The sequence below is a fragment of the Tupaia chinensis genome, unplaced genomic scaffold, assembly GCF_000334495.1.
Source record: "Tupaia chinensis unplaced genomic scaffold, TupChi_1.0 Scaffold000044_1, whole genome shotgun sequence".
Classification (NCBI taxonomy): domain Eukaryota; kingdom Metazoa; phylum Chordata; class Mammalia; order Scandentia; family Tupaiidae; genus Tupaia; species Tupaia belangeri.
The window spans coordinates 983684-1010563 of record NW_006159500.1 but is presented as its reverse complement, the minus strand read 5'-3'; the positions used below and the strand labels follow the sequence as shown (position 1 = coordinate 1010563).

General features: G+C 38.3%; 1 protein-coding gene and 1 pseudogene across 1 annotated transcript in view; both read right to left on the bottom strand.

The window, feature by feature from the left end:
• The window catches only part of MAGI2 (membrane associated guanylate kinase, WW and PDZ domain containing 2), a 701446-nt gene that overhangs the window by 95213 nt on the left and 579353 nt on the right, over positions 1-26880 (bottom strand). The window lies entirely within an intron of this gene.
• The window catches only part of LOC106735272 (programmed cell death protein 5 pseudogene), a 46021-nt pseudogene that overhangs the window by 1088 nt on the left and 18053 nt on the right, over positions 1-26880 (bottom strand).

Genomic DNA, 26880 nt, shown 5'->3' with positions numbered 1-26880 from the left:
GTAGGGAAGGTCAAATCAATAAGGTGAGTTCTGTGAAATGGCAGTTCCCAGCATGCCCCACAAGGAGGTGATTGGCCTCACATTTTGTGATTCTTTAAATTAAACGTGGAAGAACTTAGTCTTTTGTTTTCAGCTGTGGTTTGAGTTACCATTTCCTAGATAAATGGAAAGATCCAGGCTGGGAACTTATGCCACATGGAGAAAGAACAGACCGGAAATAGAGAACTGGATGAAGCTTGTTGATTGTCTGTTGAGTTTACATACTTATTCTTTCTCTAGGTGATTGATGTATGAGTTCATTTTCTTTTCTTTTTATGTCTTTATTAGTCAGAGTTTTTCTTTTCTTTTCTTTTTTTTTAATGGGTTACTGACTAAAATGTGCATGATATATGTTTATTATTAAAACATATTTCAATTTCTTTTCTGATGTTATATTTTGTTTTTAATTGTTATTGCTTATATTAGGCAATTTGTATTGCAAGGTAACATTATGATTAGGATCCCAGGCTTTGTGTCTTATTAACTCAATTATTAATCACTTATTAATTTGGAAAAGTTAAACAAGTCAATTAACCTCTGTAAGTCTCAGTTTTCATATCTTAAAATGAAGATAATGGTGTTATCTAGCTCAGAAAATTATTCAGAAGATCATCTGAGATATGCATGCAAACTCAGCTCAGTGCTTGACACATGGTTAGTACCAATAAATACTAGATACATTTGGCCAGTAGGTGGTGTGGTGGTTGGGGTGCTGGAAATCCACATGACTGATCACGGTTCTATTCCCAGACCTGGTGACTTGCTTTCTTACATTCCCGCTTTCTCTCTCTGGTCAGATTAATAATAATAATAATAAAGATGATGATAAATACAACTAAATAATTCTTTAAAAAACATTAGGTACATTAAATTCTATTCAATAGACTCTCTGGTCAAATTAAAAATAATAATAATGATGATAAATAAAATGAAATAAATAATCCTTTAAAAAACATTAGGCACAGGAACCAGCAGTTGGCGTAATGGCTATGTCGCTGGACTCTCATGTAGTTGACTGCAGTTTGAATCCTGGACCTGGTGGCTTAAACTCACGCTGGGCATATGTGTGTGTATGCCCAAGATGCCAAGAGGAGAATGGAGGAGAAGGGACTGTGGTGCGGCCATCCCCCCTGGGGGGTGATTTCTTGCTTTCTGTCTCTCTGTCTCTCTGTCTTTCTGGCAAGTGCACATGCCCTATAGCAAAAACCTCTCAAAAAAAATTAGGTACATTAAATTTTATTCGATAGAAGACTTTCTAACTCACTTAAAAATGGACTACATAGGGGCCAACAGATGGTATAGTGGTTATGTCACTGGACCTCCATATGGCCAACTGCAGTTCAAGTCCTGGACCTGGTGATTTGAAGATTATGTCAGGTGTGTGTGTGTGCATGCTTAACATTCCTGGAGGAGAATGGAGGAGAAAGAATTGTGGAGTGGCCATCTCCCTAGGAGGTGATTTCTCACTTTTCCACTCACTGTCTCTGTCTCTGTCTCTCCAATGAGCACACCTGCCTGAAGGCAAAAAAGCTCTTTTTTAAAATAAAGGACTATATAAAAATACTAATGATTTATTTATTGGCATAGTGCCATAGTGCATATGCGCGTGGGGGAGAGCAAGAGAAGGAGGGAGGGAGGGAGAGAGAAGAGAGGGTAAGTGAGAAATCACCCGCTGGGGTGATGGTTACACTGCAATCCCTTCTCTTCCTTTCTCCTCTCAGGATTTTGGGCATGCATGCCATGTGTCAGCATGATTTGCAAGTCACCAGGTCTGGAGTGATCTTGACTGAAGGTTAACATTGGAGTTTATGGCTTTGAGTTTAGATTAGGGGTCAGTAAACTATGGTGCACTGGATAAATCCAGTCCAATGCTTGGGATTTTATTTATTTATTTTTTAAATTTTATTTATTTATTTTTTTTAGTAATGCTTTATTGGAACACAGTCATATTCATTCATGTACATACCATCTATGGCTGTTTTGGTACAGTTACTAAGGTAGAGTTGAGTAGTTGTAAGAGATTGTATGGCCTGCAAAGCCAAACATACTTATTATTTGGCCCTTTCTAGAAAAAGCTTGCTAACCCTTGATCTAGGTCTTTAAATTTATGGTGACAATTACTTGTCTTGATGATTTGAGCACCAGTAGATTAGTGGGTAGGGTGCAGGTTGCCCCTAACATTTTAAGAGCCCTTTTGAGATTAATAAATGAATGATAAGAAATTTTACTTTTATTAAAGTGATGTAAAATTTTAAAAACATCAAGGAGTCAAGAATAATAAAACATCCATACTTGCACTCATCAATCAGATTTTAATTAGGTTAATATTGTGAGATAGTTAATTTAAACTGTTTACATAAAGAAGATCTTCAGCATAGAATTGGAGCTCCCTGTATACTTTCTGAATATTTCCCCCTCTCCACATAGGTCACTACTTTTCTGTAGTTGATGTGTGTCCTTCTCTTCTGATTTTTATGACTTTTACTACATATGTAAATATCTATAAATAATACATAGTGTTTCACGTTTTTAAACTTTACATAAGTAGCATTACATCTGTGATTATGCAATTTGCTTTTACTTTCTTTTTCTTTCTTTCTTTCTTTTTTTTTTTTTTTTTGAGAGGTTTTGCCTTAGGGTGCATGTGCTCTTCAAAGAGTGAGCGATAGAGAGACAGAGATGATGAGAGGGAAAGTAAGAAGTCATCCTCCAAGGGGGTGGCCACATGGTAATCCCTTCTCTATTATCCTCCTGGGATGTTGGGCACACATACACGCACAACTCTTGTGATTTTTCAAGCCACAAGGTCCCAGACTAAAACCACGGTTGGCCACGTAGGAGTCCAGCGACAATAACCGCTATGCAATCTGCTGGTCTCATCAATTTGCTTTTTCATTCATCATTATATTAATGAAATTTATTCAAGAAGAGGACATAGTTATTTATTTTAATTACTGTTTAACACCCCATTATAGGAATATTCTATAGTTCATTTTTCTGTTCTATTGATGCATATTTAGGATTTTTTCCTCCAATATCTGCTAATAAAAACTATGCTGTGGGGCCAGCAGGTGGCATGGAGGTTAAGGCACTGGATCCCACAGGGCTGGCTGCGCTGTTCCAGTCTTAGCCCTGGCAGCTTGAAAAATCACATCAGGCATGTGTGCATGTGTGCCCAAAATCTCAATAGGAGGCTGGAGGAGAGGGGATTGCAGTGTGGCCATTCACCCTGGGGGTGATTTCTCACTTTCTCTTTTTCTCTCTCTACGTAGTATGCATGTGCCCTATAGCAGAAAAAAAAAAAAAACCTATTTGCAATATACATTGCTGAATATATCTTCTGGTTAGGATGAACAAAATAGAACATACACATAGAAATGGAGTTGCTGATTCATAGGTCTCTGTGCAACTTCGTATTTATTTGATGTTGCCAGTTACTCTCCCAAGTTGCTGCACTAATTTACACTATCACTAGCAGTGAATGAGAGTTACCAGTTCCGCATCCTTGCCAATATTTGGAATTTCCAGACTTTTTAACTTTTGCCAATCTGATAGACATAAAATGCTATCTTATTGCTTTAATTTGCATTTTGCAGATGTTGAACATCTTTTTAAATGTTTATTAGCCATTTTGGTTTCTTAATTTATAAATTTATTACATATGTACTTTGACCATTTTCCCCTTTGACTTTTTTTTTTTTTGTTATTAAGTCATAAAAGTTCTGTACTACTTACATGCTCTGGTCAGCATACCCTCATCCCCCATTTTCAAATAGAAATTCTTTTTTTTTTTTTTTAATATTTTTTGGAAAGGTTTTTGCTATAGGGCACATGTGCTTGCCAGAAAGACAGAGAGACAGAAAGCAAGAAATCACCCCCCAGGGGGAATGGCCATGCTGCAATCTCTTCTCCTCTTGGGATCTTGGGCATGCATGCACATGCACCTGGCGTGAATTTAAGCCACCGAGTCTGGGACTTGAACCGCAGTTGACTATGTGGGAGTCCAGCGATATAGCCATTATGCTAACTGCTGGTCCTGAAATTCATTTTTAAACATAAATAATTTCTAACATCTTAAGGTTACCTACAATAAACAGTTATTAGACTTTTGGGTTTAAGAACGATACCTACGCTTTCTTTTTCTACTTCACTTGTGTGAGGTATCATGAAACGCTTTAATCACCAATTACTAACTCAAATATTTTAATTGTAATTTGCAGACAAAGGTTTTATAAGTTAATCCTTAAGAATTTAACAGTTCTTTAGAAAATGAAAAGCACTTTTTTCTCAAAGAATGAAAAGAACTGTATAAATAAAAATGGAGTTATATTAAATCATGATGTTTAATATACATGTTTATTTTCTTATTTTAAGTGAAATGTTTATGAAACAACTGCATTATATAGGACTTATTTTTTGCCTAGATTGTGTATTGTACATTAGTGGTCCATTTAATGCCCGACTGCCTATTTATGTCTATTTAATAGAGGGCTGACCTAGCCTGGTGGCACAGCTGGCAGCCAACCGAACCAGGGCTGAGTGTGGGTTCTGATCCCTGGGTCGCCTTGAAAATGCACCAGTGTGTGCATGTGTACCAAGATCCTGATGAACTGGAGGGCTACAGGAGGGGAAACATGTCATTACAAGACCCTGTTAAATGTGCTTCTTTCTCTTTTTACTCATTCCTCTTGCACGAAGGTATATGTGCACTCTCTATTATGAATAAACTTGAAAAAAAAGTGTTTTTTTCCCTCCAGGAGTATGTTTCAGAATTATGCAGAGAATTATTTTATTTATTTAGATTTTTGTCATAGGGCATATGTACTTGCTGGAGAGAGACAGAGCAAGGGAAAGTGAGAAATCAACCCCTAGGGGAGATAGCCATGCTACAATCTCTTCTCCTCTCAGGATTTTGGGCATGAATGCATACATGCCTAGCCTGTTTTTCTTTTATTTTCTGAGAAATTTTTGCTATAGGGTGTGTTTGCTCCCTGGAGAGATAGAGAGAAACAGAAAGTGAGAAACCACCCTCCAGAGGGGATAGCCATGTCACAATTCCTTCTTTTCTATTCTCCTCTTGGGATTTTGGGCATACATGCACATGTGCCTGGCATGAGTTTCAAGTCACCAGGTTGAGGACCTGAACTGTAGTTGTCCACATGGGAGCCCAGTGCCTTAACCACTGTGACATCTGCTCATGCCCCAGTGAGGGGGGCTGCTGGGTCCAGGACTTGAACTGAGGAGTTAGCTATGTGGGATCTATTTCCTTAACCACCATGACAGCTGCTGGCCCCACTGGAAGCTTTTCAAAATCACTCTGTCCCTTTTCAAATTTAGATAGTCTTGAATGAACTCAAATGTCCATGAACAGATGAATGGATTGAAAAAGTGTGGTACATATACTCTATGTACTATTTGGCCATAAAAAAACAAAAACAAAAACAAAAACCCAACAACATAAAACAAGACCCTGGCATTTGACAGAAAGCGGTTGAATATGGAAGATTTATTGCAGAGTGAAGCAAGCCAGGCTATGAAAGAAAGATATTGTATGTATCCACTTAATATATACTATCTGTACTCTGTGGTAGAAATGGAAATAGTGGAGGGCATAAAAGCAGTGAAAATAGTTATAGGCAGCTGGGGGGGGTAGGGAAGAGTATAGAGAAGGATAGCATGAGAACAAATAGAGAGGCATGACATTTATGAGACACAGAAATGGTTTATTACCTATTGATGATAACATGTATAGTATTCTCAATTGAACTGGTCTGAGAAGTATTTCATGTTGGGTAAATTCTCCTTACAAGCCAAATGATATATAGTGATAGAATGTTTTAAAAATAATAATTAGAATAAATAATAATAATAATCTGAAAAAAAGAGAAAAGCTATTGGATGATGTTGATGTGGATAGTAATGTCTGTGTCTTGACTGATATGCATGGTAATGCTGGAAAAAGACATATTATATACTGTAAAGATATATGTGGTTAAATGTAATATAAAATTTTTTTAAAAAGGAAAAACAAATTTAGATAGTCTCAATACAGGTTTGAAAGCAATAATAAAATACTAAAAAGGTAGAGATCTCTTCAACAGAAAATGCTAATGTCATCTATTATTATTATGAAATATACAGCATTGTATAAAACAAGCTTCAATTTCTTATTCCATAAGTCTCCTTGCCCTGTCAGGAAGCATTGTCTCTGTTAGCATGGGAAGTGGTGACATACATCTTTGTCCCATTGTTCAAACTGTTGCCATGTTTTCTTGGGTATTTCCAGTGCATTTCTATTTCTAGATCATTTTTTCTCAATATATACTTTATTATCATTTGGAAACCTGAGAGATACATGGCAAGTTTACATGTACTCATTTCATTCCAGGACACTTTGATGTGTACTTTGATGTTAGGTACATACATAATTGTTATATATTCTGGATGGATTAACCATTATCCATCAATGTATATCATTATCTGTAACTCTTGCTACAGTTTTAACTTAGAATTTATTTGTCTCATATTAAGTAAAGTTACCTCTACTTTCTTTTCCTTTCCTTTCCTTTCCTTTCCTTTCCTTTCCTTTCCTTTCCTTTCCTTTCCTTTTCTTTTCTTTTCTTTTCTTTTCTTTTCTTTCTTTCTTTCTTTCTTTTATTTTTTTTTATGAGAGAGAAGGAGACAGGTATTTTTTGACAGGGTCTCCCCATACCATAGTTCTGCCCCAGCCTCTCAGCTAGTGAGGATTACAGCTAGTCCAGATTGCAGTGGTGTTTGCCACTGCACCTGGCCTATTACACTGGTCTGGGAACCGAACACAGGCCTCCCATGTGGCCCAGCCTTTAAGCCTACTGCTTATGCCACCACGGTGGTGCCCCTTTATCCTTTTGGTATACATTTACAGAGAATCTTTTTCAATCCCTTCACTTTCATCCTGTTAGTGACCTTAAAACTTCTCGATGGTGAAAAGCTGAAAATCTTTCCTCTAAGTTCAGAAACAAATCAAGGATACATGCTCTTGCCATCTTTATTCACCATAGTGCTGGAAGTCCTATTTAGAGCAATAAGGTAAGAATAAGACATAAAAGACATCCACATGATAAAAGAAGAACAAAATTGTCTCTGCAGCTGACATATTCTTTCAAATAGAAAATACTCAGAGATCTTCCCCCCAAACCATTAGAACTAATAAATAAAATGGGTAAAGTTGTAGGATACACATAAACAGAGTCAAGTCAGTTGCATTTCTATAGACAAACAATGACTTGAGAAAATTCCACTTGCAATAGCATCAAAAAGATAAAATACTCAGGAAACAAATTTAGCCATGGATGTGAAAGATTTGCACACTAAAACCTATAACAATGAAGAAGGAAATGAAGAAGACATAAATCAATAGAAAAATATCATGTATTCATAGATTGGAAGAATTGTTTATTGCTAAATGGTCATACTATCCAAAGTGACTGATAGATTCAATGCAATCCTATCAAAATTACAATACCATTTTTACAATAATAAAAAAATCTGTATATAATTATGAAATATCTGTATATAACCATGAAAGAGTCCAAATAACCAAAGCAGTCTTGAAGGAAAGCTGGAGGTACCACACTTCCTGATTTCAAATTACTTTACGAAGCAATGGTGATTAAAACTGTATAGCACCAACATAAAAATAGACTAACAGAACAATGGAACAGCATAGACTCCGGAAATAAACTAATGCACATACTATTAACAAATCTTCAACAAGGGTGGAAACACAATAGGAAAAGAACAGTCTCTTCAATAAATGGAGTTGGGAAAACTGGACATACACAGGTAAAAAGAATGAAATTGAATTCTTCTCTTACATAAACATCATCTCAAAATGGATTAAAAACTTACATGTAAGATATGAAACTATAAAACTCCTAGAAGAAAATATTGGGGAAAAATCATTGACAATGGTCTTGGCACTAACTTTTTGGCTATGATACCAAAAGGACAGACGACAGAAGTAAAAATAAGGAAGTGAGACTACATCGAGCTGTTTACTTCTGCACAGAAAAGGAAAAAAAAAATCAAGAAAATCAAAGTCAGTTTATAGGATGGGAGAATCTATTTTCAAATCATGTATCTGACAAGGAATTGATATCTAAAATGTGCAAGAAACTTATGCAACTCAATAGTAAAATATAACTCAATTAAAATGTGGGCAAAAATCTTCAACATACATTTCTCCAAAGAATACGTACGAATGGCCAGCAAGTATATGAAAAGGTGCTCAATATCAGCAATCTTCAGGAAAATGCATATGAAAAATCACAATGAGATATCACCTCACTTGATAGGTGAGGATTGGCATTATTAAGAAAATAAGAGATAACAGAGATCCTGGCTACAGAGATGGTGGGAATGTAAATTGGTAAAGCCATTATTGAAATGGCATGAAGGTCCCTCAAAAAATTAAAAGAACAATCACATGATCCAGCAATTCCACTTCTTGATAGATATTGTATATATGAAGGAAATGAAATTGGCATTCTGATTTTTTTTTTTTTGCCACAGGGTACATGCACTCACCAGGGAGAGACAGAGAGAGACAGTGAGAGGAAATGTGAAAAATCACCTCATGAGGGAATGGCCATGCCAAAATCCCTTCTCCATTCTCTTGGAGGTGCACATACATATGTGCCTGGTGTGATTTTCAAGCCACTGTCTCTGGGACTCAAACTATGGTCAGCCACATGGGAGTCCAGTACCTTAACCACCATGCCACCTGCTGGTCCCAAAATTGGTATTTTGAAGACATATTACACTCCCATATTTTTGGCAGTGTTATCCATAATAGCCAAGATATAGAAACAACCTAAGTGTCCATTGATAGATAAATAGGTAAAGAAATCTTGGGCTGTATATATGATGGAATATTATTCAGCTTAAAAAAAAAAGGAAATTCTGCCTTTGTGACAGTGTGGACAAACTTGGAAGACATTATACTAAGTGAAATAAGCCAACATAATATGACCAATACTGCATGATATTACTTTCATATGGAATTCAAAACAGTTAAACTTAGAGGAACACACAATAACATGGTGGTTGTCAGGGGCTGAGAAGAAGGAAAAATCAGGAGATATTGCTCAAAGGATATAAACTTTAAGTTGCAATAAAAAACGAGTAACTTTTAGAGATCTAATGTATATCATGGTAACTCTAGTTAATAACATATACTTGAAATTTACTAAGAGAATAGATCTTAAAAGTTTTGATCATAAAAAATGGTAACTGTGTCAGGTGATGGAGATGTTAATTAGCTTTGATTGTGGGAATCATTACATAAGGTACACATACATTAAAACATCACATTGTACACCTTAAATATATATAATATTTTGTCAATTGTACCTCAATAAAGGTGGAAACATTTAAATTATAAAATTTTATTAAGCTGCTCTTCCCCAAGATTAAAAGAGCTCAGCCCCAGTCACAAATGACTATCCCGCAGTACTGTTGACCTCTCAGGTTGGCCTTACATATTAGGTTGTCTGAAGTCATGATGCATTTTTGCATAGAAAAACACAACTTTTTCAATAACCCCAATTTTTTTTTAAAGAGTTTTCTTTTAGCTATAGGTCACGTGCATTCGCCAGAAAGAGAGAGACAGAAAGTGAGAAATCACCCCCCTGGGGGGATGGCCACGCCACAATCCTGTCTCTTCCATTCTCTTCTCAAGATCTTGGACACTCACGCACATGCACCTGGTGTGAGTTTAAGCCACCAGGTCTGGGACTTGAACCGTGGTCGACTACGTGGCTACGTGGGAGTCCAGCGACATAGCCATTATGCTAACTGCTGGTCCCTTGATAACCCAATATTTTTACAAGATGAGTAACCAAGGCAAAAGTCATCATGGGGTTGCCAAAAGGGTCACGTGAATTAGTTACAGAAAACAAGGTAAGGGTCAGACATACTTCCCAACTATATCTATCTATCTATCTAACTATCTGATATATATAATATATCATATATATATAAAATCTATATATTGATATAGATATATCTATATCTTTTACCCTTGGCTAAGCCAAGTGGGAGTCTTTTACAAATGAGATTTTATTGGATAAAGGCAGTAGATAATACATAAGAGCAAAGGTACTTTGTGTGAAATGGGGTGTGACTGTAAGGCTCACAGGTTCCAGGTTTCTGCTGACTTTATCCCTTATCTCATTCTCTGCTTCCATCTCTACCGAGGATTTTTTTAATTGCTAGAAGGTGCATGCATTCACCAGAGAGAGGCAGATAGAGAGGGAGAGGGGAAAGCACCCCTCAATGGGGCATGCTGCTATCCCCTCTCCTGTTTCTCCATCCTGTCAGGATATTGGGCATACGCACTCACCTGGCATGTTTTTCAAGTTGTTGGGACTAGGAGTCAAACTATGTGGTAAGTCCTATGGGATCTGGCTCCCTTAGTCAATAGGCCACAGGGCTAGCCCTATCTGTATCATTTTCATGTGATTAAAAGGCATCTGGGGAGTATGGCCATGTCTTGTGTTCTGTGATATCTACCCCGCTATCTGGAAGTCGTCTTTTTCTTCATATAGATACCAATTAAAGGCCCATCAAGAGCCCTTTTGGGTCTCACCTCATCTAGGAAATCTCAGGACAAAATTGATCTTTCCTATTGCAGATGAATGGTGCTTCAATTACAGCTATAGGAAATGCATGTCTCAGATATTCTGAGACAATCCCAATTTTTGATATTAGGTAGTCCTATACTCTAAGATTAATTCACTTGTCAGATCACATTTCAATTTTTGGTTTTGAAAACATGGGTGTGATAGTTGTAGCTCTTACTATAGTCAACCTTGTTTCTGAGTTATTGATCTGTGTGGACATCACCAAGTACTTATTTCCAGAGTAGAGACTGGGTCATTTCATAATAATCAATTATTGCTCTTCTTCTTCCTTCTTTTTTTGATCCTCCTCCTCCTTATGATAGTTTATTAATGGCTTAGAATGCATGAGGCAGTGTTATGCACTTACATTAATGATACGTTTAATGATTATACAAATTCTGTAAGATTGGTATACATTGATTTCCTTGTCATGATGAAGAAGCTGATGATGCCAGCTAGCGATTAAGCTGAGCTCTACCCAAATCCAGGTTCTTCCCCTTTTGCCACTCTGCACCCACAGTACTTTATAACGATTCTCTGTATATTTCTAGAAATGCTTATTCTGGTAAATAATGAATAAATACATGCTGAGCTGCTTAGAGTTGAAAGCAAGGAAAAGTACATAAGAATATATCTAGGCTCTGAATTGAAATATTTCCCTTTCACGCTTGCATGATCTAGAAAAGAACTTTATACTTGTATTTAGTGCCATCTTAATTCACTCTGGTGGCTGAAGAGCAAAGTAAATCTATTGGAATTTTCATTTTACTGGCAGTCTGTAGGTAAGGAAACCAAAAGTGGACCCCAAACCACAATATTTCTCTCTGATTTGCTATGTTTGAGCCATGCTGGATTGTCTGAAAGGTCTGGGATTACTTCTACTCTGTCGAGGTCTTTTCCTTTGCTTGCTATAATGCTCCTAGAAGAAATAGTCCAGGGGACTTCAGGAAATTAATGGGAGAATGGAATTAAAGTGTGAGTTTATTCTGGTCCAAAAACAATTAAAAATGTTTTTTTTTCTTTTTTTTTTCTCATAATATACATTTTTCCTGAACTCTTTGAAGACTTCTTGAACTAGGCTATTGCAGTTCAAAACAAAACAAACTGGCTGCCCACTACAAATGTCCCTAGCATCTAGAAGTCCTGTTCTCTGCCCATGCTTGCGAGGAATGGCATAGGCAGCTGCTCTTGAGGACATGTGTAGAGAACTGGGCGGGGAGAAGAGCTGTCCAACAAGATGGAAAAAGAAGCCATTATGCTTCTTGCTACAGTGTTATCTTGGGATTGTCAAAAGCACAGTGTAAGGAGAAGGACATTGTGAGGTGTGTGTGTGTGTGTATGTATATATATATAAAATTATTTAATTATTTATTTAGTTATTTTCTAATTTGACAAGAGAGCAAGTGAGTGAGAGTGAATGAGTGAGCGAGCATGAGAAAACAAGCCACCAGGTTTGGGACTCAAACCGTAGTCAGTCATGTGGGAGTCCAGAGCTCCAGCCACTATGCCACCTGCTGGTCCCCATTGTGAGGTATTTCATGCCCACAATATTCTGTCATTTTTGTACCAATTTACAAACCCTACTGGGTGCCTAATAGTATCAAAGTATTGTTCTCAGACAGTGAAAGATACAAAGATAATTGATGTAATACCCACCCAAAAATGTAGTTGAAATGTAATTATTGCTATAATATTAATAGATTATTAAATTTTATTATCAACTAAAAAAAAACAAAGTGCTATGGTTAAAAAGTTAGGAATGAGTCTGTACCTTACCATATACAAAAACTAATTCCTGATGGATTATAGATTTAAATGTGGAAAGTTTAACTTTAAATTTCCAGAAAAAAGTCATGATTTTAAGAACTTCTTTAAAAAAGCACAAAAATGCAAACAAAAGGATACTGTCACATTTGATTAAACAAAAATTAGAAATTTTGTTTTATCAACAGAGATCATAAAGAAAAGAAAAAGAGCTGCCACACACTGGCAAAATACTCGCAATACATATAACAAGCAACAATTCAATGTCCAGCTTGCATAAAATTCTGTAGGAAAACAAAATGATAGTAATATAAAAATGGGCAGGAGATATCAACATACATATGATGGAAGAGGGAAACAAATAACTTGAACATATGAAAAATTAGTAATCAGAAAAAAAGTCAAAACCAAAATGATATATCACTTCATACCCAGTATAGAAATAGAAATGTAAGGATCAGCAGGTGGCATGTTGGTTAAGGTGCTGGATTCCCACACAGCCAAGCACAGTTCAAGTCCCAGACCTGGGAACTTGAAAATTACACCAGGAGCGTGTGCATGCATGCCCAAAACCCCAGAGGAGAATGGAGGAGAAGGGATTGCAGTTTGGCCATTGCCTCAGGGGGTGATTTCTCACTTTCCCACTTTCTGTCTCACGCCGGTAAACACATGTGCCCTATGGCAAAAACCTTAAAGAAAAATAAAAAGAAATAGAAATATGTATTAATTTAATATCATATGTTGGCAAGGATGTAAAGCAACAGGAATTCACATGCAGATAGAGGTATCTTATATTAGTGCAACTACTTTAGAAAAATTTCTGGATCTATTTTACAAATTTGAAGTTGCTCAGACAACAGGACCCATCAAATCTATCATACTCCTAAGAATATACCTGAGAGAAAGTCTTGTATGTGTACTGGGAGATTTCTAGAAGAATGTCCATAGCAGCAATATTTTTAATAGTAAAAGCTGGCAACCACTCTAATGCCTATCCATATGAACATGAATAAACAAATTAATACTTATATAATAGGAAACTATGAAGCAGTATAAATGAGTAAAGTAAGGTAATATACATTAATATGGGTGAATTTCACAAACAATGCCGAGCTAAAAAAAAACTCAAGAAAAGAGAAACTATTTTTGTAAGTTAAAGTGACACTACACAACATATTACTAAGGGGATTAGAAATATATGATAAACTATAAAAAAGAGCAAAGGAATGATAAAAAAATTCAAAAGAGGAGTTACCTCTGGGAGTACCGAAGTGAGAGTGAAGAGACATAGAGAAAACTTCAAATATATTAGCATTGTTCTATTGGGTTATCAGGAAAGTCATGATGTATTTTTTTCTAAGTTTTTCTATGCAAAAATGTGTCATGACTTTTCCAACAACCTAGGGTTACACAGGTACTTATTTTATTATTGTTTAAACTATAAATATATGTTCTATAATCTCTTTCTTATTTTGATATATTTCATAATAAAAATAGATCTCAAGATGAGCTATTGGAGCGTTGATGACAGAGCCCTTCATTTGAGTGAGGGTGAGAGTAGGAGGTGGGAGATAAGAATCAGCAAAGGCTTTATGATGTGGTCAGAATGGTCCTTGAAAGATGAGTAGGGTTTTGGGATCAGCAGTTAGTGTAATAGCTATGTCTCTGGACTCCCATGTAGTTGACCGCGGTTCAAGTCCCAGACTCGGTGGCTTAAACTCACACCGGGTGCATGTGCGTGTGCATGTGTGCCCAAGATCCTGAGAGGAGAATGGAGGAGAAGAGACTGCAGCATGGCCATCCCCCCTAGGGGGTGATTTCTCGCTTTCTGTCTCTCTGTGTCTTTCTGGTGAGCGCATGCGCCCAATAGCAAACCTCTCAAAAAAAAAAAAAAAAAAAAAAAAGATGAGAAGGGGTTTTAAAAAAAAAAAAAAAAAAAAAAAAGAAAGATGAGTAGGGTTTTAAGGATAGAAATGGAGAGAAAGTTCGACATAGGAAGAACAGAATGAGGTAAGTGTGAAATGGTATTGTGTGTCCTGGAAAAGCAATGGTTGGAATATAGATCTGGAGAACAGAGTAGCATATAAAGATGCCAAATTGCATTAACCAGACTATAAGACTATCTTTGTGTATGTGTGTGTGTGCATGAGTGTGCACAGGAGCATATTTAGATCTTAACCAGAAAGCAAAGATAGATTGTTGAAGACTTTTGAGGAGATAAATGATTTGATTACACCTGTAATTTGAAAATACAATTTTGGTAGTTGTATGGTGCATGAATGGAAGAAATTACAGGTAGTTGAAACTCATCTGGCTATTGCGATAGTCCAGTATAACAAAGAAGAGGGTCTGTATGTGGCAGTGGCAATGGGACAAAATAAAAGAATGTATAATTTGGGATCTGCCTTAGTTTCCTAAATGTATGTCCATTTCCAGAAAGACACAGGTGGAAGCAAGGTGTACTGTCTGGCTCCTTTTTTATTTCCTAAGAGGTTTTTTACCTTAGGGCATGTGTGCTCACAAGAGAGAAAAGGGGGGAGGGAGAGGGAGAGGGAGAGGGAGAGAGAGTCAGTGAGAGGAAAGTGAGAAATCAGCCCCAAGAGCGGATGGCCATGCCACAGTCCTTTCTCCTCTGTTCTCTTGGTATCTTGGGTACACATGCATACACACCGGGTATAATTTTCAAGCTACCTGGTTGGGGACTTGAACTGTGGATGACCATGTGTGAGTCCAGTGATATAACTGCTACATGATCTGCTGGCCCCTGTGCTGGCTTCTTTTAGGCCAGCTCCTACTCAGGACTGTGCACACTCCTTAGTTAAGTAGCTAACTATGAGCACTGACTCAGCAGCTCACCTCCAACTCCCCTCGACCTTATGTACATCTAGTTTTCCTTGCCCTTCCTTGCCTGGAGCTAGGAAGGCAATATTTGAAAATGACCTCTTCCAATATTCATCGATTTTTCTTTTTGCTTACTTACATCAGTTCTTCCCTTCCCTTTCTGGACTGCCAATCTTCTTCCAAGGTCGCATACACAAGCAAAGTAATGTTAATAGGCTGAGGAGTCTCACAAGAATAATGTTGCTGACACTGTCCTAAAGACAAGTGGTATATTCATCCTTCTACAGTAATTACCCAAAGACAGGAGACACTGAAATGGCACAATGACAAGAACTGGTAGTTGGTTTGAAATGGAAAATAAGTACCTTGGACATCCAATAAATGGTTGGAAATTCAAGTTAGGCATTTAAGAGGAATTTTAGTCCATACTGTACACGCCTCTAAGCTTGACCAAATAATGAGACATAAGCCTGCTTTTGGGATTGTGCTGTTTAATACAGGATCAAGAGAAGATAATGGCCCTACTGTAGAGAAGTACTTGTTGAGAAACAAATATCTTGTCAGGTTGAACCAGGAATTAGACACAGCCATGACCTTTTCATCCTGCAGAAGCAGACAGCAGTGTTCCCCAGGCACAAGCAATGACATGTCTGTGTGCAGCAGGTGCTCGAACGTAGCCACATCCAAACAGAAGGATGGTCACAACCATCAAGGGTAGCACTTCTGAGGCACCCCAAGGAAGAAATGTGATGGTCTGAGACTCACATTTAAGAACAGAGTATCCCGGAACCAGCAGATGGCAAAATGGTTATGTTGCTGGACTCTCATGTAGTCTACTGCAATGCGAGTCTCGGACCCAGTGACTTAAAACTCATGCCAGCAGTGTGTGCATGCATGCCCAAGATCCTGAGAGGAGAATGGAGGAAAATGGATTGTGACATGATCATTCTTCTAGGGGTGTGATTTCTTGCTTCCTGTCTCTCTGTCTTTCTGGCGAGCACACACACCCTATAGCAAAAATCTCTCTAAAAAAAAAACTAAAAAGAAGAGTACCCAGCTCGATGTCTTCTGAATTGCTCTGCTGTACAAATCAAATCCCATGTGAATCAGGATTAGTGTGCATTTACACCCATTTTCCGATGAACAAAACAGAAAGTGGAGGTAAACTGGGTTAACTGAGGATCCCTCTGCTTACCTATGAGAAGAACTTTAGGTTTGGGGAAGACACAGAATGACAAGGAATCTCAGGCAGATGGCTAATTCGCATAGACACTGCTTTGTAGAAAGGAAGAGGGAAGAAATTTTCATTTATTCTCAGAGACAGAGAAATGATAGCTTAGTATAAAAGAGAAAGCTACACTCACAAGCCTTCCCCTTCTTAAAGAAGCAAGTAGAATGTGTTTCTCAGATCACAGCAGTGGTTTGTTAACTTTCTCATTCTTTTCCATAGGGGGGAGAAAAACAAAACCTCATGAATAATTAAAATGTAGAACCTCCTCATTTCTAATTTGTTCAATTTCTTCTATGTCTGTCCATACCAAGACACTATCCTAACTAACTAACCATTTGATTCCTTATGAAACCTTTAACTAGCCCTCATGGGGAGATGCTTTTGAAAGGGTTCAAAGTTGGGTAACCAATAGAAGAAGAAACGGAGCAGAGAAATGGAGCCTTCCACACGTGGGATAATGAGCCCCTGAATAATTGACAATAGAGGATAATGCCAAGCAGTCATCCCTGCTCCCCATGGTTCTGTTCTCTAATCAAGACAACACTCTCCCTGATTCCTGCAAATAACTCACGTAACTCATTTAACACAGTGTAGACTCCAAAAAGAAAAAGGTAATGAACTTGATCTTTGTTAGAGGATTTTCTTTTCCTTCATAAAAGGCATGGAATAGAGCCAAACAGTAAAGAAAAAATATTTCACATTCGCAGATGATCTAAGGATCATTTGGAGCGATGGCTGAGAGACAAGTGGGGTGTCTGAATAGGACAGGTTGTGATGACATCTGAGAGTGCATGCTTTATGCAGCGAAGTGAGCTTTCTGGCTTGACGGAGTCTCAGCACCCAGCAGTGATGAAACATTGGGTGGATGATCTTTGCAATGCATAGCCCCTGAAATAATCTACCCAAGCCCATATGATCGCTTTATGTCTTCAGTCAGACTGCTTTACTCCCCTCTTAAGTACTTGTTATCTCTCTTCTCTCATGCTTTAGATTTCATCAACCTCCTTAGCTCATTTATCTGCACTGACCTGGCGGGACTCAGCTCTGCCGAGTTCGCATATCTGCTAAGCTCTGTTTTTCCCTCATTCTGATTGTGCTGCTCTCCTGGGTACCTTTCCTAATAGGCTCTGGCACATCTGTCTTGTAACCTTTATTCTGTCATGTTTTGCATACCCTATGCTTTTGAAGTGCTTTATTATTTCTTGCTTGACCTTATTTTATTTCCATTCTTACCTTGTCATCCATATTTGATGTTAGGGAGTTTACATATGAGAAAAACAAGTCTTGAAATGTCACATTGTTTAAGATTAAAGGTGTTTTTCAGAGTTATTTTTTTCCATGAGAGGGAGAGAGAAAGAGAAAGAAAGATTCAGAGAGTTAGGCAACCCCCAATAGAGTTTTCATGTCACACTCCACCCCCAGTCTCACCCAGCCCAGATCACGGGCATACAGGGACATTCCCTGTGTGTTGAGAGAGGCCTTGGGGTGTGAACCCAGGACCCTCCCACATTGGTCCATTGTGTTATTGCTGTGCCACTGCCTGGCCTCTAAAGGCCTTTAAAATGTTAGGCTCCATACACTTATTATTTTTTTTAAAAGAATTATTTATTTAATTTTTATTTATTTATTATTATTAAATTTGATGAGAGAGAGAGAAAGAGAGAGTGAGTGAGAAAGCAAGCCACCAGGTCTAGGACTCACCCCTCTTAAGTACTTGTTATCTCTCTTCTCTCATGCTTTAGATTTCATCAACCTCCTTAGCTCATTTATCTGCACTGACCTGGCGGGACTCAGCTCTGCCGAGTTCGCATATCTGCTAAGCTCTGTTTTTCCCTCATTCTGATTGTGCTGCTCTCCTGGGTACCTTTCCTAATAGGCTCTGGCACATCTGTCTTGTAACCTTTATTCTGTCATGTTTTGCATACCCTATGCTTTTGAAGTGCTTTATTATTTCTTGCTTGACCTTATTTTATTTCCATTCTTACCTTGTCATCCATATTTGATGTTAGGGAGTTTACATATGAGAAAAACAAGTCTTGAAATGTCACATTGTTTAAGATTAAAGGTGTTTTTCAGAGTTATTTTTTTCCATGAGAGGGAGAGAGAAAGAGAAAGAAAGATTCAGAGAGTTAGGCAACCCCCAATAGAGTTTTCATGTCACACTCCACCCCCAGTCTCACCCAGCCCAGATCACGGGCATACAGGGACATTCCCTGTGTGTTGAGAGAGGCCTTGGGGTGTGAACCCAGGACCCTCCCACATTGGTCCATTGTGTTATTGCTGTGCCACTGCCTGGCCTCTAAAGGCCTTTAAAATGTTAGGCTCCATACACTTATTATTTTTTTTAAAAGAATTATTTATTTAATTTTTATTTATTTATTATTATTAAATTTGATGAGAGAGAGAGAAAGAGAGAGTGAGTGAGAAAGCAAGCCACCAGGTCTAGGACTCAAACCATGGTGAGCCATATGGGAGTCCAGCACGTCAACTGCCATGCCACCTGGCAACCCTATCCATAGAGTTTTATACTACCTCATGTAGACTACAAAATCTGTAATGATGAAATATACCCAAAAAAGGGTGTTACGTTTTCAGTGAGGCAATATTTTGTACTATAAAGGTTTCTATTCATGTCTTCATTTAGCAGTAAGTGTTTATGAAATGGAATGCCCATCACTTGCCAGATATGGCATTAAGGTAGGGTGGGGAGCACAGAGAACATGGTTCCTACTCTTGTGGAACTTATTCTTTGGAGAGACAAACACTTCATAGCATCATCACATGCATATATGCACAATTAGCAGCATGACAAATGTGACCTGGTACGTAACCTGGTTGAAAGTGGAGAGATACCTTCTTTGTGAGTGGGATGCTTGAGCTGGGATGAGAAAGATAGGAAGGACAAGGAAGAGTTAACCAGATGAGGAGAGGGAAGAGCATTCTGAGAAGAGAGAGTAAACATGTGCAAAAGCCCCATGGACAAGAGGAAGCTCAGAGTCTGAGCCTGATTGATAGGATCACAGAGAGAAGGGAGACTATGGTGAGAGGACTAGGGGAGAGAGCTGGGGGCCAGAATATGCAGGGATTGACAGTTTGGTGGTGGGGTTCTAAACTTTACCCTTACAAAAATGGGGTGTTACTGAAGGTTTTTAAGCAATGGGTAAGTAGATCAGATTAATATTTTGAAATGGAATCAGCTTATCTAGTAACAGACAAATACAAGTTGATTTGTATTCCTTGCTTTCTTGGATTCTTCACACATGTATGCTTAACAGATGCTTTGTGTATCTCTGGGCTTAGAGTGTTGAGTATCTGAACAGAAGTATGGGCCTTAGGCAGGGAAGAATAGGAGGAAATTCAAGAATATTGAACTAGGCTATTTGCCCTTCCTGGAAAATGTCACTTCCATTTCACAGATGAGTAAAATTGACTCAAGTTAAATAACTTGCAAGAAATGAGAATAAAGCTAGGGTGACTGAACTGATTCTGCTGGCTGGAAGACTCACTGCTCCTGTCCCCCAATATGTGCAGGTCTCTGAAGCTATGCAGAGGAGCCTGGTACTTGGTCAAGATTATAGAGAAGTTGTGAGCCCTTGACAGGCTAAACTGTCCAAGGTCAGAGATAGATGGTGAGTCGTTGAACCAGAATTTGAGTATCAGATCTGCCAGGCTCCCACTCTTTCACCACCCTGTCTCTCCTTAAGAGAGAGGAAGACACTGTGGAAAAAGGAAAGGGACCAAGACAGGGAATGGATATGCAAGTCATTAACAGATAAGAATTTCCTTCTAAGCAGATCTTCAAGGTAAGGAAGAAACAGAGTGTGCTTAAGAGAGCTGATCAGTAAAAATATCTTTGATTAAAAACAAATGAAGTTCTGGGACCAGCAGTGAGTGTAATGGCTATGTCGCTGGACTCCCATGTAGTCGACTGGACCTGGTGGCTAAACTCATGCTGGGTGTGTGTTCGTGTATGCCCAAGATCCTTAGAGGAGAATGGAGGAGAAGGGACTGCGGCGAAGCCATTCCCCCGGGGGGGCTAATTTCTCACTTCCTGTCTCTCTGTCTCTCTCTGCCTGTCTGGCGAGTGCTCTCGCCCTATAGGAAAAACCTCTAAAAAAAAATGAAGTTCTTCACTGTCCATGAATGACAAGAAGCTCAGACTGAGATAGGTCACGAATGGGTGTAAATCACTGCTTTTACCCAACTTTTTTCCACTGGGAATTTGTCTGTGTGTGAAAGACTCTTGTTGCTAAGGGATTCAGCCTCACTGCTCTGTTTCTCTGACCCAAGGGCACAGGATTAATGGGAGATACCTGCAGGAACTGGAACTCAAAGGGACTATTCTAAAGTATCTTAAACACTGAGATAGGTCACGAATGGGTGTAAATCACTGCTTTTACCCAACTTTTTTCCACTGGGAATTTGTCTGTGTGTGAAAGACTCTTGTTGCTAAGGGATTCAGCCTCACTGCTCTGTTTCTCTGACCCAAGGGCACAGGATTAATGGGAGATACCTGCAGGAACTGGAACTCAAAGGGACTATTCTAAAGTAGCTTAAACAAACAAAGAGAGAGAGAGAGAGAGAGAGAGAGAGAGAGAGAGAAATAATAGAAAAGAGACAAAATATAAAATGATAGAGTTAAATAAAAACATTAGTAAATGAAATTAGTTTAATTGACAAAAATGACCTTGGCGAAAAAAAAAATAAATATATTTCTTTTTTGTGGAGAGGTTTTTGCCATAGGGCACATGTGCTCGCCAGACAGACAGAGACAGAGAGAAAGAAAGCGAGAAATCACTCCCCAGGGGGGATGGCCACGCCGCAATCCCTTCTCCTCCATTCTCCTCTCAGGATCTTGGGCACGCACGCACACGCGCCTGGTGTGAGTTTTAAGCCACCGGGTCCGGGACGCGAACCGCGGTCGACTACATGGGAGTCCAGTGACATAGCCATTACGCTCACTGCTGGTCCTCGCGAAATATATTGTTAAAAAAATACAAAATCTGCAGTAGTTCCGGACACAAGGTGGACTGAGGCTGCAGGCCTGACCCTTCCAAATCTTCGTGCGTCCTCACTGTTCCTCTACACAAGGTGGACTGAGGCTGCAGGCCTGACCCTTCCAAATCTTCGTGCGTCCTCACCGTTCCTCTTCCTTGGACACCAGGTTGGTTGTCTGGGTTTTCTTTGCTCTTGGGGTGTTGCTTGTTTGGTCAGTTGAAGGCTCACTACTCCTTAGAAACAGCGAGCACTTTGGGCCTTCCAGGGCTAGTGGCAACAGTTAATGGTAATTGTGAGTAATAGGTAGGCCAACCATAAGAGAAATCATCAATCTTCTAAGCCTGTACAACTTTTATGAATCAGAGATACCTGAAATAAGTTGGCAAGAAACATATAGATTACCTGATGACTAAAAACAATCGCAAAGGCTCAAGAAATATGAGCAACCAACAAAAGGCCTCTCCGTCAAGGGAAATCATCAATCCTACATCACCCACAGTCAATACAATGGACGTCGTGGACATGTCTGATAAGGAATTCAGAATATTTGTAGTGACCAAACTAACTGAGATGGAAGAGAAAAGAGACAAGGAGCTCCAGGAGATGAGGAAGTCCTTTAATGACTTGAAAGAAGAAATGGATACCCTAAACAAGAACCAGATGGAACTTCTAGGTTTGAAGAATGTGATAGAGGAAATCAAAACCTCCCTTGAAAGCATTAAATGTAGGTTAGACCAGGCAGAAGACCGAATCTCTAACGTAGAAGACAAAACATCTGACCTAGATAAAAGTATCAAGAAGATTGAGAAAACAACCATGAAAAATGAGGATAATATACGAGGAATACTGGACACCATCAAGCGCCCCAACATTCGGATAATTGGTATTCCGGAGGAGGAAGAAAATAATAAGGGCCTGGAAAATTTATTCCATGAGATCCTGGAAGAAAACTTTCCAAATCTAGAAAGGCATTCAAATATCCAGACCCAAGAAATACAGAGGACCCCAAGTAGAATCAACCCAAGAAGATCATCTCCAAGGCACATCATAGCCAGACTGGCAAAAACAACAGATAAAGACAAGATACTAAAGTTGGCAAGAGGGAAACGCCAGGTTACTTACAAAGGTCACCCCATCAGGCTAACATCGGATCTCTCAGCAGAAACAATGCAGGAAAGGAAAGAATGGGGAAGCATAGTCAAAGTGTTGAGTGAAAAACAATTTCAACCAAGAATACTATACCCGGCAAAATTATCTTTTATATGGGAAAAAAAGATAAAAACATTCTCAAATAAACAAAATTTGAAGGAATTTACCAACACCAGACCAGCTCTTCAAGAGGTTTTGAAGGGAGTACTATACCAGGAAAACTAAAAAATCAGAGACAGTTATACGAGAACAAAAAACAACTAAGAAAATGGCTCACTTAATGATAGGATCAGGTATGGAAATATCGATAATTACATTGAATGTCAATGGATTAAATTCCCCAGTTAAGAGACATAGACTAGCTGAATGGATAAGAAAACAGAAACCCTCTATCTGTTGCCTACAAGAAACTCACTTTATGGATAAAGATATACATAGACTAAAAGTCAAGGGCTGGAAAAAGATATTCCATGCAAATGGAAATCAGAAAAAGGCTGGAGTAGCGATATTGATCTCAGACAAAATAGATTTTAAAACAAAGACTGTAAGAAGAGACAAAGAAGGGCATTATATAATAGTAGATGGGGTAATCCAGCAAGAAGATATAACCCTTATAAATATCTACGCACCCAACTCAGGTGCGCCTAAATATGTGAAGGAAAGACTGCTGGAGCTAAAAGGAGACATAGGGAAAAATACTATAATTGTTGGAGATCTCAACACCCCGTTATCTCCTATAGACAGATCTTCTAGACAGAAAATAAATAGAGAGATACAGGACTTAAATGATACTATAAATGGAATGGGCTTGACAGATATCTATAGAACTTTCCACCCTACATCCACAACATATACATTTTTCTCACCCCGACATGGAACCTTTTCAAAGATAGATCATATATTAGGACACAAATCAAGCCTTTACAGATTCAAAGGCATAGAAACTGTACCCAGCATCTTCTCTGACCATGATGGAATTAAACTCAAGATTAATTTCAAGAAACAACCCCGAAAACACACGAACACATGGAAACTGAACAACCTACTTCTGAATGACTTCTTCACTACTGAAGAAATTAAGGCTGAAATAAACAAATTTATGGAAACAAATGATAATGAGGACACAAGTGTCCAGAACCTATGGGACACAGCAAAAGCAGTCATAAGAGGGAAATTCATAGCAATTAGTGCACATAAGAAAAGGATGGAAAGATGGCAAGTAGATAACTTATCATCATGCCTCAGAGAACTGGAAAAACAACAACAAACGAACCCCCAAAATGCCAGGCGAAAAGAAATAATAAAGGTTCGAGCAGAAATAAATGAAATAGAAAATAAACGAACCATACAGAAAATAAATGAAAGCAAAAGCTGGTTCTTTGAAAAGATCAACAAGATTGATACTCCATTGGCTAGACTGATCAAGAAGAAGAAAGAAAGAAACCAGATTAATCAAATATGTGATGAAACAGGCAATATTACCACGGACATAGCAGAAATACATAATATCATTAGAGGATACTATGAGCGACTTTACGCCAACAAACAAGATAACCTGGAGGAGATGGACAAATTCCTGGATGCATATAAACTACCAAGATTGGATCAGGAAGACATAGAGAATCTGAATAGACCTATAACAAGCCAGGAGATTGAATCAGTAATTAATAATCTCCCAACAAAGAAAAGCCCAGGCCCAGATGGCTTCACTTGTGAATTCTACAAAACTTTCAAGGAAGAATTAACCCCTATCTTACTAAAATTATTTCTAAAGATTCAAAAGGAAGGAAACCTTCCAAATTCATTTTATGAAGCCTCCATCATCCTCATCCCCAAAACAGATAAGGATATGACAAAAAAGGAAAACTACAGACCAATATCATTGATGAATATAGATGCGAAAATTCTCAACAAGATACTCGCAAATCGTATCCAACAACATATAACAAAGATCATTCATCACGACCAGGTAGGCTTTATACCAGGGATGCAAGGGTGGTTCAATATACGCAAGACCATAAATGTAATACACCACATTAACAGAAAGAAAGATAAAAACCATATGATCATCTCAATTGATGCGGAGAAAGCGTTTGATAAAATACAACATCCTTTTATGATTAAGACTCTCAGTAAGATTGGTATAGAAGGGTCATTTCTGAACACAATAAAAGCAATCTATGAAAAACCTACAGCTAATATTATACTGAATGGGGAAAAGCTGAAAGCTTTTCCTCTGAAAACAGGTACTAGGCAAGGCTGCCCACTTTCTCCACTGCTCTTTAATATAGTACTGGAAGTCTTAGCTATTGCAATCAGAGAAGAGAACAGTATTAAAGGCATTCGAATAGGCAAAGAAGAGTTGAAAATATCTTTATTTGCAGATGACATGATGGTATACTTAGAAGACCCAAAGGTATCCATGAAAAAACTGCTTGAAGTAATAAGTGAATACAGTAAGGTGGCAGGATACAAAATCAATATCCAAAAATCTATAGCATTTCTATTTATGAACAACAAGTTGAATGAAGCAGAGCTGAAGAAAGGAATCCCTTTCACCGTAGCCACAAGATGTATAAGATATCTAGGGATAAACCTAACTAAGAAAGTCAAAGACCTTTATAAAGAAAACTACGAGAATCTTAAAAAAGACATTGAAAGTGACATAAAAAAGTGGAAGGACATCCCATGCTCCTGGATTGGTAGAATTAACATAATCAAAATGGCAATTCTACCCAAATTAATCTACATGTTTAATGCAATTCCAATCAAAATACCAGAGATATTCTTCAGAGATCTAGAAAAGACAATTATAGAATTTGTCTGGAACCATAAAAGACCTCGTATTGCAAAAGCAATCCTGCGTAAGAAGAATGGAGTAGGAGGCATATCACTCCCTGATCCCAAGATATACTATAAAGCTGTGGTCATCAAAACAGCATGGTATTGGCATAAAAACAGACATGTGGACCAATGGAAGAGAATAGAGACCCCAGAAATAACTCCCAAAGCTTATAGCCAACTGATCTTTGACAAAGGATATCAGTCAATCCATTGGGAAAAGGAAAACCTCTTTAGTAAATGGTGCTGGAAAAACTGGGTATCCACCTGCAGAAAGATGAAACTGAACCCCCATCTTTCACCATTAACAACAGTCAACTCAAAATGGATCAAAGATCTGAACCTAAGACCTCAGACAATAAAACTACTTGTGGAAAATGCTGGGGAAACTCTGGGAGACATTGGAGTAGGCAAAGACTTCTTAAATAAGACTCCCAAAGCACAGGCAATAATCCCTAAAATAGACAAGTGGGACTATATTAGACTAAGAAGTTTCTGCACAGCAAAGGACACAGTAACAAGTGTGAACCGACAACCCTCAGAATGGGAAAATATTTTTGTTAAATATGCCTCAGACAAGGGACTGATAACGAGAATACATAGGGAACTCAAGTGCCTTATGCGAAAAAAAATGATTAACCCGATTAAAAGATGGGAAAGTGAGCTGAACAAAAGTCTCTCTAAGGAAGACATACGAACAGCCAAAAAGCATATGAGGAAATGCTCAACATCCCTCATCATAAGGGAGATGCAGATAAAAACCACAATGAGATACCACCTAACCCCTGTCAGAATGGCAAAGATTAAGAATATAAAAAGTGATAAGTGTTGGCGGGGATGTGGTGAAAAGGGAACCCTCCTACACTGTTGGTGGGAATGTAAACTAGTTCAACCACTGTGGAGAACAATATGGAGGTTCCTCAAAGATCTACAAATAGAACTACCATTTGATCCAGCAATCCCACTTCTGGGTATTTACCCAAAAGACAGGAGAACGCTCAGTCAGAAAAGTGCTTGCACATCCATGTTTATTGCAGCATTATTCACAATTGCCAAGACATGGAACCAACCTAAATGTCCACAAACTGATGAATGGATTGGAAAAGTGTGGTATATATACTCTATGGAATACTACTCAGCCATAAAAAATAACAAGACCCTGGCATTTGATAGAAAATGGTCAGATATGGAGGATCTATTGCTGAGTGAAGTAAGCCAGACTATGAAAGAAAGATATTGTATGTATCCACTCAATATATACCAACTATCCGCACTCTATGATAGAGAGCAAAAAATCGGAGGACATAAAAGCAGTGAAGGTACTTAATGAGAATAGAACAGTGTGGAATGGGG